The following is a 16,752-nucleotide window of genomic DNA, read 5'->3' on the forward strand; positions in this document are numbered from 1 at the left end:
TATAATATCTAATAACAAATGAGGCGTAATTTTTTGTGCCACTACATATTTTGTTTTATTAATTATAATCATATTTTTAAATGAAACAAATCATCACCCAGCAATCAAATTCTTAAAATTAGATCAAAAGTTTTTTCAAACATTGGCCTTGCGATATGAAATTGAGGTTATTTTGCATACAAGCAAACTTTACAGTAAGAAAAATGCATAAAATAATGTCTCTCTGCTATGATTTTATATTAATTATAGTACATAAATATTCAAAATATGTTTTGACATACCTTTTTCTTTGTGTAAATTCCAATAGACCAGTTCAAATCACTTTTCAATATACACATATTTACATTTACATATTTACACGAGGTTACATATGGTTAGGTTAGGTTACTTATGCCCGCTAAAGGGTTAAACAATATAGACCAAATCTGATACATAGGTACATTATTTTTAAATTGAATGTACATATGTATTTATTAATTAAGAAAGAATGAATTCTTCCTCAATCTTCATTCTCATGAAAGCAATATTATCAGTTATTGTTATAAATGCTAGTTTCTAATTTTTTTTAAATTTTGAGAACGAAATAACTTATTTTTTTACCCTATATGACATATTTTTGTTACTGTCGGTTGGTAACGCTGACTATCTGTCATCACTCGTAAGAGTTCTAATGTCATCAGGTTGTCGAGATTCAATATTTTTGGCTCATACGTAGACAAATATGTTATGGCGTATCATTTGAACTTATTTATTTATGAACACCCACAGTGGCCGCGCGGCTTAAGCGTTTGACTATCACGTTGTGGGTATCAGGTTGTCGAGATCCAATATTTTTGGCTCATACGTAGACAAATATGTTATGGCGTATCATTTGAACTTATTTATTCATGAACACCCACAGTGGCCGCGCGGCTTAAGCGTTTGACCATCACGTTGTGGGTATCAGGTTCAAATCCTGGGTCCGGCAAGTACACATATTGTTTTTCAATTTGTGTGTGAGTGGTATGGACCTAATAGGTTGAGCAAGTGGCTGACATCCATTTCTCGTAAAAAACAAAATCTATCAATACAAACCTCTACTCTGTGGAGGCCCATATATTAGGATCGGACATGGTCGAAAAAAATATATCTGAAAACTAGTGTTATAATGGTAATGTTCTTTTTCTGGAGAATGGCTCAATTGTAGATATAGGGTTACTACATTATACAGTGAAGTTATTTAAACACGGAGCTTGAAAAAAAAACATATTAAGAAAGCCTGGATCTAAGATAATAAAATAACTCACTGTCTCACTGTATGCTGAATCTAATTTGTTATTTTTGTAAAGTGTTAACAAATTGAGTCTAAATTTACTATTATATACTTATTAACTAGTAAATAATGAATGCAAGTAAGTGAATGCTGGAGAAACTAAGATGGAATGCACATACAAATTCGACATGACTACAGCTCATTGTCGATATGATTTTGTTGATATTCACAAAATACATGTAACTTAATGTACCATCGCACACGGCGTTGATGTAACATCGTTGGTTAGAAAAATATCTGTTCACGCACACATGACGCTCGTGCAACATAGTTGGAAGCGTGATTGTTCGCTGAATTGTGTAGGTCAAAATGTCTCCGCCGCCACATACAGAATCCATACTATTCATAGCGTGAGTTGCTTTTGAAGTCTATTCAAGCAACTGCCATACTGGCATGTCGCATCGAGTAGACAGAGATTGAAAATTACAATAAAAGATATTATAATGAATTGATATTTCAGGTTAAGAAATATCTTTTACAATTGAAACACTGCATTGGTATATTATTTACAATGCAATTTATCCGGCTTGAATATTTTGACATTACTCTACGCATCTGTGTGTGTGGGGGAGTCAACGTAACTTTGTTGGCATTTCTAAGTCAGATTTTTGTTAGTGTCGAATCGATTGTTAGCGTGCATTGCGCCTAAGTATTCAATAACAGATTGTTGTTAGGTTTGATGTTCTCATGGTGGATTTGTAGCTGTGACATGTGTCGTAGAATCTTACGAATAATAAATGATATATTATAACCATTACTGTTACAAAAAAACATAAGGTGTGTTCCCGAACGTTTATTTACGTACAGCGTATGCTCCTTGTTTATTTATTTGAATTATGTATCGAAAAGTCAAACTCTGATTAACAACAGTGGTGTGAAACAATCGGAGACAATTTATTATACTCGCTATTATTATACCTGGAATGTTGCCAATCGATGAATGACATATCGACTGCTTAATCTGCAAACCTGCTAACTCCATTTGGGCAAATGTTCAGGAAGTAGAAAAAACATAATATTTAACTATCAAGCGGAATTTAATAATTTGAAAAATACACTTTTTTTAACAAATAAGCTGCACTATTTTAGCTTCCCTTTTATATATAAAGAGCGGAGTTGTTCCATTTATATATTTGAAATTTGGCACCTGCAGTTTGCTATTTTGTGTGAAGAACGATAACGCATTTATTTATAGGTTTAGGAGTGTGAAATTTTGTGTGAGCTAGAAAAGTCATGCTTTATGATAAAATACATCAAAATATCATTTTTGGTCAAAAGTGCAGTTAGCTGGTTTGCAGGTTAAGCAGTCGATATTCAAATATCTTAATGCTAAGGTCACAGTTACGATATCAATTTGATTCTTTTTACATCTCTAGGATAAAAGATCAGTCATTCATGACGTGTTATTTTTTCAACTGTATTAGTCCCGGGCATGCCCTCACAAAACTATAAAACCGATTCAAGCAAGTTGTAAGATTTGTACACGGGAACGAACCTATAATATTCAAGTTTAAAATGTATTAACAAAATATATATTGTTATGAAATAAACAAGATCTCAATAGCAAGTGTTGTATATTTCATTTCTCCCTTTCAATGAATGTGTGTAGAAAGTAGTAGGGCGAAAAGATCACGAGGGATATGAAAATGCAGACACTGCGCAAATCGGCCATCTGCATAGAATGCCGGAGAAATTACTGACAAGGCTGACTATGTATGCATTTCTAAGGCAATGAGAAGAACTGGATGAATCATCCAAGGTGGAAAAAGTTTTTGGAGGAGGCCAGAACCCACCAAGGGTAAGGGTGTGGTCAGTGGCGGCCGGTGGTTTCCAAAATTGCTTTCACTAAAAATTTTCTTACCTTATTTAAAATGAATATCAATTCGGCGTTGTTTCTGTTTAGCAAACACCTCAATCACTTGTCATTAAAGTCTGGAACTGTTTGTAAAAGTCTATCCTAATTCATGGTATTTCTTAAAGACGATTTAATTCTTTAAACTGTTGAAAAACACCTTTCACAGATGTCATCCGACCATCCTTTTTTTATTCTGACTCTTTCTTCGAAGGAATTCTTATTATTTTTGATAAATTCTACGTTTACCGTGTATCATTTTAAAACACATACACTTCACTGATTATACAATAATTATATGTATTATCAGGAATCTTTTATTAAAAATTAATTTTTATGAACAAAATTATCGAAATAACGTGACAAAACACATAAAAAAGCCGACTATAGATCGCAACGACAGAAACAATACTGAATTGTATTGTAAGTAAATAATATTTCAAGAAAATGTATTTTAAAAAAAAATGTATAACTATCGATTGTTTTGAATAGGTAGGTACGTATTTTTCGACTCGACAAGGCGTCAGTCCCTTACTTGCTTCGTCTACAAAATACAATATATATTATAACAATTCACCCACTTGGTAAAAGAACATGGTATACTGTTTTATTTTTGTGCCGAATTTTGTGAACGCTGTGCTGCGTCCGAAACAGCAATAAAATTTTGTGTGTTTATGACTTGTTTATGTGTTTCACGTGTCGGGTTGAACACTGTTATTACACAATGTAATAAGAATGGCAAACTAAGATCGATATTAGGGCGCTCACACAAGCGCCCGTTTTCGATGACTGTTCAGTGGGTACATGCTTTTGCTACAAATTTACTTGGATTAAATTGCGGTAAAGGAGTGATGACTTATGAATAGCATTGTTGCACATTGAGTGATGTTTAGGAAAAAGGAGTGCAGCGCACATGCATGGTATTAGAGAAGCCGCCGCTGGTTGTTGTACAAATGATGAGAAAGTGGTTAAATAAATAATAACACAGTTTTTGTCCTTTTTTCACATCTAATTTTCAACATCAATTAGGCCGCAACAAGTATAAAAGAAATATTGCTCTAGAACAGTCTTTCTCAAAGTGGGCGATAACGCCACCTTGTGGGCACTGGAGGCTTTCAGGGGGGCAGTAGAAGGCTCAAAGAAAATTAGGGGGCGTTAAGGAAATCTAGAGGGGCGATGGCAGACAAATTCTATCTATAAAAATCTGACAAATTAAATTCAAGAATTTTGACTGCTGATGCGAATCTCTCAACTGTACCCTGCATGGCCCCCACATCCTGAAGCAGGGCCCCTAGGCCAAGATCGTTGGCAGGCCCCCCTATCTAAAACAAAGGTTAATGGCAGTGTGATGCTTTACACTGCAGCGTTTCCCAAATGTTGTTCCACGAGGTAAAAATTAGTAAGTGTATTCAGCGTATTGTTGAGTTGGTACCTACCTACATCTACTGAAAGTATTTAATATCGACAAACTATAATAAAAAATTGTATTGCACGACCGTATATTTTAAACTTTTAATAATCTCGAAGTAAACTTGCGCCGCAGGCAACTTTTTTTAATATCACATCGAATTTTTGATGCCTGTAGGTATATAGTGTAGTTACGCAGACCGAAATTATAGTACACATACTATAATTATACGGTTGACAACATTGCACCAGACCAGTGTTGCTGTCATTTTGTGACCAAATTATAGTACGTGGTCCCAAAAATTATAGTATTTTTCTCATTTTTAGTCACATTTACCTCCTCATCACCAGCGAATCTGAAAAACTGTTTCGTTACCTCACAAACATTTTTTTCTCTCGGTTCGACAAATTTTCCTCTATTACGAAATAATAGTACTTCGCACCAAATTATGATATTGTAATAATAAATATTGTAATTTTGGTATATTTTTTTATTGTAGAAATGAAATCATTAAGAAAAAAAACTTTTATCCGATATTCAAAAGTATAGTATTTTGAACGTACTATACCATTTTTATATCGGACATAGTATGCGCACCAAAATTATAGTACAAATACTATAATAATTATACTACAGTTACCTACACTGCCAGACATGTCAGAAACTTCCCGACAGACAGGGATATAAGTTATAAATTATTTATATTTTATATTGCACCTTTTGTTCAGTTAATTTTCTTTGTCAGCATGCATTATCTCAAATGCGGTTAATTATCAAAACAAACACCTGAACCTAATGTCATAAACACTAGGTACCCGGAAAGCAATCACTTTGTCACTGCGTATTTTTATTGTTTTTGCAATTAGAGCTCAATTGATTTACTTATTAATGTATTGTATTGTATTTCGTCAAAAAAAAAACAAGAGTGCATATAGACTGCGATAAAGATTGTAAATCACAAGAGCTGAAATAAGTCGGTATGATGAAAGGAATAATTGTGTTGTGCCTAGTAAAATAATTAATTTTAATTGCATGACAAAATAAAGGTCAAATTTTATAGTCTCTTTTTCTTTTCTGTTCATCTCATTTAGCTGGTCGCCACACCGAGCCCCCCTATGCCCGGGGTCCCAGGCTAGAGCCCTATCAGCCCCCCATGTGGGGGCCATGACCCTGGGTTATGGTTGGTTGTTCAACGATTTCTGATAGCATTCCCATCCTCGTATTTGTGTGAACGTGGATTTAGTGCTGTAGCAACGATGCTAACTAAAAAGAGAAATCGGCTGCAAGTTACTGAACGCGTCGACTTACAGCTGTTTTTAAGTGAATTCGAGCCTGATATTAACAAACTCGTTGAAATGCATTAGATTCATCCTTCACATTAGATAAGTTTTAAATTCAAAGCCTTCTTTTAATGTTAATAAAAATACTTCTAAATAAGATTAAGTCGACGGTCCCTACGTAAACTCGGACATCTACAAAAACGTAATTTTACAGGAGAGCTATTTGAAGTAAAAATAGTTTGTTTTCTACTGAACTTCTATGTTTTTATTACTAGGCACCTGAAATTCAAAGAGTATTATAAATACTATACGCAGATTATTTACTCATTATTACATTCTTTCTAAATTATATATTTTTGGTAGAACTGTAGTTGTCCGACTTTACGTCGACTTACAAACATCCGTTAATGAGACAACTACCACATATCTCACTTTACGTCGTGGGAAAGAATTCATATCAATTACTAGCAACTTTACTTATTACTATTGAAATCATCATAATTTTAACTATTTATAAGAATATTATTATCTTCCTATTAACTAACATTTTTTATTTAAAAAATCTTGAGACTGCTATCATTCAGAGAATAAAACAATAAACACACTACAGCGAACTCGGTTATTACGATCTCGGACATAGCGAGATCTCGGATGTAATGAGGAAACATTCGTTGACATTTTGGTTTATGATTTTCTCCATACATTTACTCACTGTTTTAACGTGCAACTTATCGGATATACCGAGCTAATCGAGTCGATCGTTTAAAAATATTTCGACCCTAAGCAATGAAATCCGAACGGAACAGGATGCCGCCGGGGACGGATTACGTTTATGACACTAGTTAAGTGTCTAAGTACCTACCTAATTGTTGTTTTCGCCGACAATAATGAAAAAGTATCTACGCATATTATGATTGAAAAATCCAAGGTTTGTGAAGTCCGTAGGCACCTACCAGCGCTCATTACAATAAACAACATATTTTGTAGTTTATGAAGGCCATGCTTGTTTCGGGGATTTTTACGATGGTTTTCAGATTTTTTATTTTCGACTTTTTTTGTCGTGACTGCTCATTTAAAAATACCTATTCTCTGATATAACGAACGAAAACAGTCAAAATAATACACATGCTTTTCTAACGTACTTTGTTTAGGCCACGTGCACAGAGTATATAAAGACAACTAGTCACCTGCACGACGTGCATAAATACAACTGCAATTTATCTGTTTATGTGACCGGAAGCGATTGTCTGGTGTCCGATGTAAATACGGACATATTAACATATCCGTGTTTACGCGGTTCATTTAATAAAATTACAGTATTTGTCAGTTTTTACGTACATTTTTTTCTGAAATTAGGTGAGATTTTTTTTTCTCTTAATTTTTTGTCAAGGGGGAAGTTATTTTAAGTGTTTTGGCATAAAAAAGTAAAAAATGCTTTTTTGTTAGATGTCAGAGTTTACGTAGGGACCGTCGAAGTATTAAGTAGTTTTATTTCCTCTCTTTGAAACATTATTTCATCTCAGAAATAGGATATGGGTCACACCCTATCTATCCTATCCATAATCCTAGCCTGTTTAAAAATTATATTTGCAATAACTGTGTGATATCTACGCAACAGATGGTATTGTAAAAAGGTAAGTTAAAAAATATGGGGGCACTAGATTTTTTTTAAAATCTCAAAGTGGGCGGTGGTCAAAAAAGTTTGACAACCTTTGCTCTAGAACAGTGTTCCCCAACCTTTTTACACCTTCGGACCGGTAAAAGAAGAAAAAAAAATTCGCGGACTTTTAATACCTACTGAAATAAAAATGGTTTTTTATGTAAGGTGAGTTAGGGTAAGTGCGGCATATAAATTGACTGGATGAACTTATTGATGTTGAACTTTAAACGATTGTATTATCTCTTCGAAATTTTTATTGACTGTTCACCAATAATCTCTTTTTCGACAACCATATTCATTAGATGTAGATGTTGCATGATTAATTATAATAAAAACGTTTTAAGGAAACAAGGCGAGTAGACTAGTGGCGCACTCGCGATTTAATATTGGGGGGCCCAAGGAGGAGAATATAAATTAGTCCCATAGGCTCTTTTTCTTCTTCATATAATTATTTTTACATATTTTCACAATACACCGCGGTATATTTTTACAGAATCTCCTAGTTTTTTTTTTAATTGGAGGTATAGTGGCGGTAACCGTTGAGCGTCTCATCAGCGACTGGCGGATTGGAAGTGACTAACAGCGACCATGCTGGACATGTGCGCCTAGTATTCTAAAACATTACTCAAATAATATCGGCTGTTCTACCCGCTTGGTCTACAGAGCTACAATAGTTATGCTGAATTCCACTGAAAAAAATGTTCTTTTGATTTACACCACCACCGACTGTAGTGGGTGTAGTCGTTCTTTTCGCCGAATGTCTATCGTCGATTTTTGGTTTTTTTTATTGAGGTTCCAAAATATTAATTGAAAATGGACAAAAAAAGTATTATTGCGTTTAACTTATACACAAACCTACTCAACACAACACAGCCTAATTTATCGTTTATCGGTCTTTTGTCTATTGAACTCGGTGTACCTACACCATGGCTCCCACATCCTGAAACGGGCCATCAGGCTAGGATATTTGGCGGCACCCTACCTACCGCTAAGATTAAAGGCAGTGTGAAACACTACATTAACGTTTATCAAATTGTGTTTTAGTTCAAATTAAGGGTATCTACTTATACAGTGAATTATTGGCGATTTTTAATAAATCTACTTTAATAATGGAGCTGTCAAGTATCGACACATAATAATCAGAAAATATATTGCACAATTATATGCGATTCTCTTACAAATTTTACAGTTTTATTTTCTTCCAATTTTATATTTTTTCCAATAAAATGTTTTTCACACTTTTTCGCAAGGCATTTCACAAGTACCCATTTCGCCCAACTTTTTTTTGGTTTAAGTACCTATATCATTTCTTTTAGTTGACTCACTGGTGGAATTTAATGGGATATCAGCATTCCACATTTCATTAGTAATTACAACCCCTTCCTCAATTTGAAAATCGTCAAGCAAATTCTTCTAATAATCTGCTTCGAAAATTGTCAACATTTTCCTCTTCGGAAGAGGATTTCCATTCAGACTCACTCTCGTCTGATCCACTGGTTGTAACTGATTTTTTTTTTAATTTCTTGGTTTTTGTAAAAACTTTTTTTTTTGTTAGAATTTTTGTCTATCTTCTTAAACTATTTTTTTGGTTAACGGATGTTTTCAGACGGTTCAAAAGATCGTCATAGGTAATTATTACTTCTGCTGCTTGATTTGTTAAATTTTACAGAATCCTCCCATTTTATCCGCAACAACAGTTTTTTTATATCAGTAGTTCCTACTGGCGGTTTTATTATTTGACAATCAAAAATTTGTATTTGCTTAGTAGATTTCACTGGTCTCATTCATTCATTAGAAGTAGAAGCTGGTGCTTGAATAAGTATGTTATTTTCCTTGCCAAATATTGAAGAATCTATTGATTTTTGATGTGTTAATTCATCCGCAGATTGTGTCATTGCAAATGATCCCTGATCATAACCAATTAGAGTTTCCGTAATATTTTTACTGTCAATCATAGGTTCAAACTTGTCTTAGCCTATAACATTTCGATTAAATGGGTGAATTCTCCCTTTTTATCATCTGTTGTTGATTATTTGGTAGTCAAGTTTTTTCTAGGTTTCTGCGATTATACTTGAAAATTCATTTTAGGCAGTTTTGAGCCTACGTGTATGCAGTCTTTGCCATTTCACCAATGATTCATCCCTAGCATCTTTCAGGAGGTAATTTTAAAATTGTGACATTATTTTTTCTTGCTTCTTCTATTAAGCTGACAGTCAAGTGTGACGTATGACCTCATAAATCAATAATACAGGCCGAGATGCTCCTATTTCTGAAAGAAAAGAAAAGTTTTTCGCTCTACTGAAAAGTTAACATTTTAGATTTGGTGTGTTATTCCATGAAGTAATCGGTCATGTCGATTTAATATGCACTGCACGGTAGGTATTTAATCTGTGGCATTATATTTTAAGTAATGTACTGTAGTGAATCTAGAGATTGTATTAAAAAATGGTTAGTTACCAGAAATTACAAATTCAATACATTTTTTATTTCAAGGAACATCACTAACCAAAAACTAGTCCATACAAAAAAAAATAGAGAATATGGGATAAGAGCATCTGACGCTCTTACCCCATGATATATTTTTGGCGGGGTAAGTGCATCTAGTTCAATAAAACATAATCATTTGCATTAATCATAAATCTTACAGTCGGGACACAAATTACAATTTAAAACAAAGGTACTCACCAAATATCACCTTCTTAGCACGAAAGATTGTTGAAATACAGATCGATTGAAAAAACATATCCAACTTGATTTTTGACTTCAAACAAACGTCAAACTCTTAGTTGTCATACTGGACACATCAAACATTATTATGATTCCATCTTTGGGTGTTGGCATACATTTATGTATTTGTAATAGATTCCTATCGACGGCAGTAATTACATTCATTGCAGTTTAACCTAGATGCTCTTCCCCCATAGACGCACTTACCCTAACTCACCTTACATAATTTTTTTCATTTTGGAATGTACTGTTGAGAAAGTGAATTTTACAATAAATAAATGTTCATTTTATGGTTTTACAGAGGTGTGCAAGGGATATAATCCGTCTCATATTTACCGCCTATTCATATATTTTTTTTGTTTCATCTAAAATTTATTTTTTGCGTCCGTTTCTAGTGGTTAGAAACATATTTACTTTAAAAAATTTTCAGTTGCATTTTTGAATTGAAAGGTAACACGCGCTTTCCGGAATGATTTTCTCATCAATTACAAGTTAAAAAAATCTTCCATTTTTTAAATTCGCTGCACCGATCGTTTGTTAATACTGTTTTGTATATTTCGGAAAACTACGTATTGTGCCATTTGAAGCCTAGCAAAATGGAAAAAAGAAAGACAAACAGCAAAATATAGGTACTTAAGTACTAAAATTTAATCACTATTATCCCGAAAATGAGGATCCTCGTAAAGGAAATCTTTGGATTAATAATCCCTTCATGGAAGACGTCATTTCATGTCCTCTTACGAGTAGAGAAAAAGAACAATTAATAGAGTTGTCTTCGGATGCCACTTTGATATCCAGACACAAAACATAAACACTGCCTCAGTTTTGGATATCAGTGGAAGATGAATTTCCATCTTTAAGCTGTAAAGCTATAAATTTATTAATGTCATTTTCAACAAACTATTGTCACTTCCGAAAGGAGGGGGGGGCGTAGGTTACGCTGGACCCCACCCCGTGGTGAAGTAAGGTCAAGGTTATCGTCTGCTGCCTTCTTCTTTCGGGGACATGCGTGTTTGATTGATAACGCGGATTTACGGCGAAAACAGTGCTTTTTATTGTTCGGAATACATTTACAGTAAAGTTACAACGTATAAAACGTTTAACAAAATATTTATAAAATAAATAAATTTAATTTGGCGGAGACGTCGGCGCCGGACGCGGCCGGTATACTGTTATATATATATATATTTGTTAGTTATAGTCATGTCCACCTGTCACAATATAATATTAAAAAAAAATTAAGTACTCAATATTTTTGCATGGCGCATTTCTTGTAATTTGGCATACTTACTGTTTGCGGCCAGCGGAAAGTCTTTGCGGCCCGGCACCGGGCCGCCGACCTCCGGTTGGGGAATACTGCTCTAGAAAATGAATTACTTACGTGTTGGGCTTAACCGCTTCACCGCGGAACATTTAATTGCTTACTATTTAATTACAACAGCTGTGCCGTCAGCGCTGTAAGGATTAAACCACAGTTTAGAGAATAAGTCATGCGTATTTTTTAATTAATTATTCGACTGGTATGGGATATCTGCAATATGGCTAGCTTCCTCAGAAAAATATTTCTACTTCTTCTTCTTCGGCCATATCCGTCCCTTAGTTGGAGAATATGGACACGACGCGGCGCTTCCAAGAATCCTTGTCGCTCACCAGTTTTCTTACATCGTTCCAGGTCATACCAACCTCCCGTAGCTCCGCCGTATACAATATAGATCAGTACTCCGTAACCTTTTATCACCCACGGCACACCAAAGGTCTTCCCAGAATTCCCGGCACCCCACACGTAAAACAATTTATACACCAAAACATGCACCCGACATCCTGAAAGGGGACCCTAATCCAGAAGCTTTGTCGAGTCCCCCTACCTATCGCTAAGGTTAAAGACAGTATGATACTCTATAATAGCGTTTTTTAAATCGTGTTCGAGGTAAAATTAATGGTATTGATTGTATGTTTGTATTTATTAATAGGTACATCCATATTTTCAAATAAAGTTAGTCGATTTTATATATATATATATATATTAAGGGCTAGAATGATTCTATTAAATTTTGTTGAAGTTGCAAAAAGGGTGAATATAAATTTTCATACATCTAATCTTACGGGCTAGAAATTTCTGTCTCGCAGTCGATCATAATCCAGCCCAGTGGCGCACCCAGGTGGAGGGGGGGGGCAAGGCGCCCTGGCACCCCCCAAACATGAAAATTATCAGAATGATTTTAAACATTGATATTGAAAGCCAATAAACTATACCTTGGGCTTAGACAAATAAAAACACGGCAAAAAAATGATTTGTAATTCTCCAGCACCCTTTTTAGAAATATTTCTTAGATTTCAATTTCTAACACAAAAATTGCGAAACACTAATGTCGGGTATTTTTAGAAACCCAATCCCTAATGGAACTGCCAAAAAATTCTCGGTGTTCACCCGAATTCCGGGGTGGTGTAGGTCATGGCTAGGGAGGGCTGACAGGGCTCTTGCCTGGGGGCCCAGCGTGTCGGGTTGACCAGATAAGTGAGATAAACATACATCATAAATTAGCTTTAATAGTAAAAAAAAAGTCGCCTGCGGCACTATTATACTTCATGGCCATGAACAGTTTAAATTATATAATTGTGCAATATATTTTCTAATTATTATGTCGATACTCGACAGCTCCATTATTAAAGTAGATGTATTAAAAATCGCCAATAATTCACATTACTTATAAGTACGCTTAATTTGAACTAAAACACAATTTGAAAAACGTTTATGTAGTGCTTCACACTGCCTTTAATCTTAGCGGTAGGTAGGGGGCCCGCCAAATATCCTAGCCTGAGGTATTGTGAAAATATGTAAAAATAATTATATGAAGAAAAAGAGCCTACGGGACTAATTTACATTCTCCTCCTTGGGCTCCCCCCCAATATTAAATCCTGAGTGCGCCACTGATGGTTCAGGCCTCATGGCCTTGGATCCTCTGAGGATGCCATGCTTTAGGCGGTATCAGTAGAAAATTGGAGCTGAACTGTGATAGCCTTGTCAGATATCCGAGGATATTCTTTATTAACCGAAATCCAAAAAATTGTAACTTCGGCGAAGTTCAGTTTTAGCGTCTCGTCGTTTCTCAATTCAACAAATTCTTCTCGAATTTATAGGGAGCGCTTCTATAGAATTTTCTGAATTGGTTGCAAAAGGCGTTCAAATCCAGTCGTAGGTGCTATTCCACAAAATGTTGATTTTCAAATCAACATGAGATGACTTTTCATGCAACCTGTCGATTGTCTCTTGAATGCCCTCGATTGAGTTGTCGAATAGGACAGTGTCATTGGCGTATTCCAGGTCGCATAGCTTCACCGTGGGGGTATTTTTACATTACTGCATTATTTTCTAATATTCCTAAAATATAGCGAAAAACGAGGTAAATAAAACAAACATCTACCGAAAAATAATGGTTTTATTTATATATATTATATTTAGTTTAATAGTATACATTTTTTGATCCACATATTTTGTGTAGACGAGTAGCTATAATATAGTAAATTTATATTTTAGGAGAGATCCATTCACAAGAACCATAATATAGTATCCAAATCATATTCAAAGAATGTAAACATTACAGAAGGTTTCTAAACGTGACATTAATAAAATTCACCAATCCATTTATTTGTTTTACACTCTTCTTAAATTATTAATTCAGTGCAATTTTCTCACATCAATTTACAACTCTAAAGGCATGAATCCACACTGAGACATTTTTCTCTCACGACAATACTTGAGAGCAAATATCAAAACAAACGTCTTGCTGGGAGTTTCAGTAGTAATTACATAAACCGACATGCACCATAGCCTCTTCAAATAAAATATATTGTGTCGTAATGTGTGTACATCAGTAGTGAAGGGTGGAGGTAGGCTGTTAAGATCCGCCATAAATAGTGCACATTAAACTTTGTTAGTCATACTTACGTATTTGTTTTTATTGAAATAAGAATTTACAGATGGTGTTGGTTAGATTTTAAAATTCAATTAAACCCTGCGAAAACCAAGACAATAGATAATAGTCAAAAAATACTTGTCTATCTATAAAATATCTAAAATTATGCAATTAAATCATACATTACTTTGAATAAAAATATTCAAATTTTTCTAAAAAAAATATTAATTCAAAAATTTATCATAGTTTGATAGGGTAAATGAATTTAAAACTTAATTTTGAAAATTTTGAATTTAAAAAAATAACCAACAATATGTGTAATATGTATTCTTAATCCAACAAAACCAAATAAGTATGAATGAAAAAGTGTGCACAATTTTGTTGTATCGGTAAAAATACACCAAAACTATTATGGTTTGGTTTAGGCAGGGTTTAATTGATTTTTAAAAACTTACCAATACCATCCGTAAATTGTATTATTATTTCAATGAAAACAAATATGTATGACTGACAAAGTTTAGTTTGCATTATTTATGGCGGATCTTAACAGCCTACCTCTACCCTTCGCTACTGGTGTATACATTATACATGTGGTGATATGAAACATCTAATGAACCTTGGCAGCAGGACCTGAGTTTTTATGATTCAAAGATCCTTTTGATTAATTCTGAATCTGAGTAAAATTTCAATTTAAGAAAACTGTGAGCGATAAACCTCATTGTGGATCCATAATCAAAATACTTTCAATAATTAATTATTGCTGCTTGAGCATTGCAACGCCTTAATTATTATTTATTATCGAAATTTTAAAATGAGCAGATACTTTGTAAAAAATGTTAACACAAGATTCTTTGAAATGAATCTGAACGAAGATTGTCCTTTATACAAGATTATTAAACTACATTGGGTCGAGTAATCAAATCGACAACACATTTTTATAAAATTTATTACTTATTAGTATAAAAAAAAAAATCAAATTACATATTGAATATCAATGTGTTATTATATGACAGGAGACCACTCGCTTTTGATATATTATTAAATTGATACAAGAAATGGGTAGGGTGGAAATACTGACACTTAATATTATGAAAATAGCAGTTATTTTATTCTTTCAACCGGTTCTATGCCTTCAGCGAGTTTTCTCGCTCTACGAGGCCGTGATCGACAGGCCGCACATACAAATTTCGCGAGTTATCTCGTCTGACTTTAAAATCAAATTACTAGCCACTGTCGATTGATTTGCATAATCTTAACAATTAAACACAGTGACATCTGGTTGAATAATTATGAAATACGTAACGATGAAGAATTATGAAAATTACCAGTATTACAGCGATTTTAGTAAGAGCCTCGCACTACATTCAACGTGTGTCGTTATTGCAGGGTTATCACACTATACTACTTGACATATTTTGCCGGTGGAATATTGTGATATTAAATAATCTATTTCTTTCCTGTGTTTTTAAATCGTTACCTGTAAAAAAAATTGCATTTTTAATAATTGACAACATTATTACTTCTTTGGTGGGTTTACTTGTTTTATATCTGCGATTGTGCAGTTTGTCGCATCAGTCTGTGTTTGTGTATTGCGTAAGATTTTAGAGTATCGGGATAAAGTACACTGTTAAGTTTTTATGTCTATATTTTTATATTATACACTCATAATTATAATAAGTAAAGTGTTTGTTGTTTTTGAACATTTTTTTAGTTTACGTTGTAAACTTCTGATTTTTTCCACCTCAAAATGGAAGGAGAACATCTTGGCGAAAATTTCTTGGACAGGGTTGGCCTTACTGCTGAACACAAAAAAGTTTGTCTAAAATTTTGCGACAACCCTGACATTTTTCTGCGCAACTGGCGGCACAAACGACACATCGTGTATTTTATTCGGTAAGTCTTTATGATATAATGTAATTATATTACGTTTAATTTTTGCTAAAAAATCTGCGGCCTGTCGGATACTGCCCATAGTAATATCGTGAGGCATAGAAAAGGTTAACTTCTAGTGCTATTTCATATAGTTTTATTTGAAAACAACTGTGATTTTTTTTACTTATACATCAATGAATAAACATGAATAGTCCACCCTTACAAGAGTTACACAACCGTATTAATGGGCCACATCAGGGCTCGAAATGGACCGGAGCGCTGTTTCGGGTCATAAAATCAGCAACACTGTCGTTCTGTCTCGCGGAAAAAATAATTTTGCCGTTTGAGCTACTATGGTCGTGTATAACAAAAAATCCAACACACTTATTTTTATAAAACACATAAAATGAGATAACTATGTTATTATTTTCAGAAATTTAACAAGCGCTCCATTTCGAGTGCTGGGCCGCATGCTTCAGATTAAAGAATTCAAATTAATTAGCTTCCCTCACAATTTGTATGTGTACAGGAGTAACTGTCCCGAACTTCAATATGCACTAAATGTGTTGATAGAAGAGGAAAAAAAAAATGGACAAACAATATTAAATTATGTGAATATAAAACGATAACAATCAATATTATATTCTGTGTTTGTGAGATCAACTTTTGTAAAAAGGGGCCAAACGATTCAGCCTACCAATAATCACTTTTGGATTATCTGCGGATA

At 34.0% G+C, this 16,752-nt stretch overlaps 1 protein-coding gene across 1 annotated transcript in view; it reads right to left on the reverse strand.

Annotated features, from left to right (window-relative positions):
• LOC147065120 (uncharacterized) overlaps nt 1–16,752 on the reverse strand; it is a 578,962-nt gene that overhangs the window by 553,790 nt on the left and 8,420 nt on the right. The gene's annotated exons all lie outside the window — the stretch shown is intronic.

This window comes from Rhyacophila brunnea, unplaced genomic scaffold (genome assembly GCF_057557595.1).
Source record: "Rhyacophila brunnea isolate RB1 unplaced genomic scaffold, BYU_Rbru_1.0 scaffold_6, whole genome shotgun sequence".
In the NCBI taxonomy this organism is placed as follows: domain Eukaryota; kingdom Metazoa; phylum Arthropoda; class Insecta; order Trichoptera; family Rhyacophilidae; genus Rhyacophila; species Rhyacophila brunnea.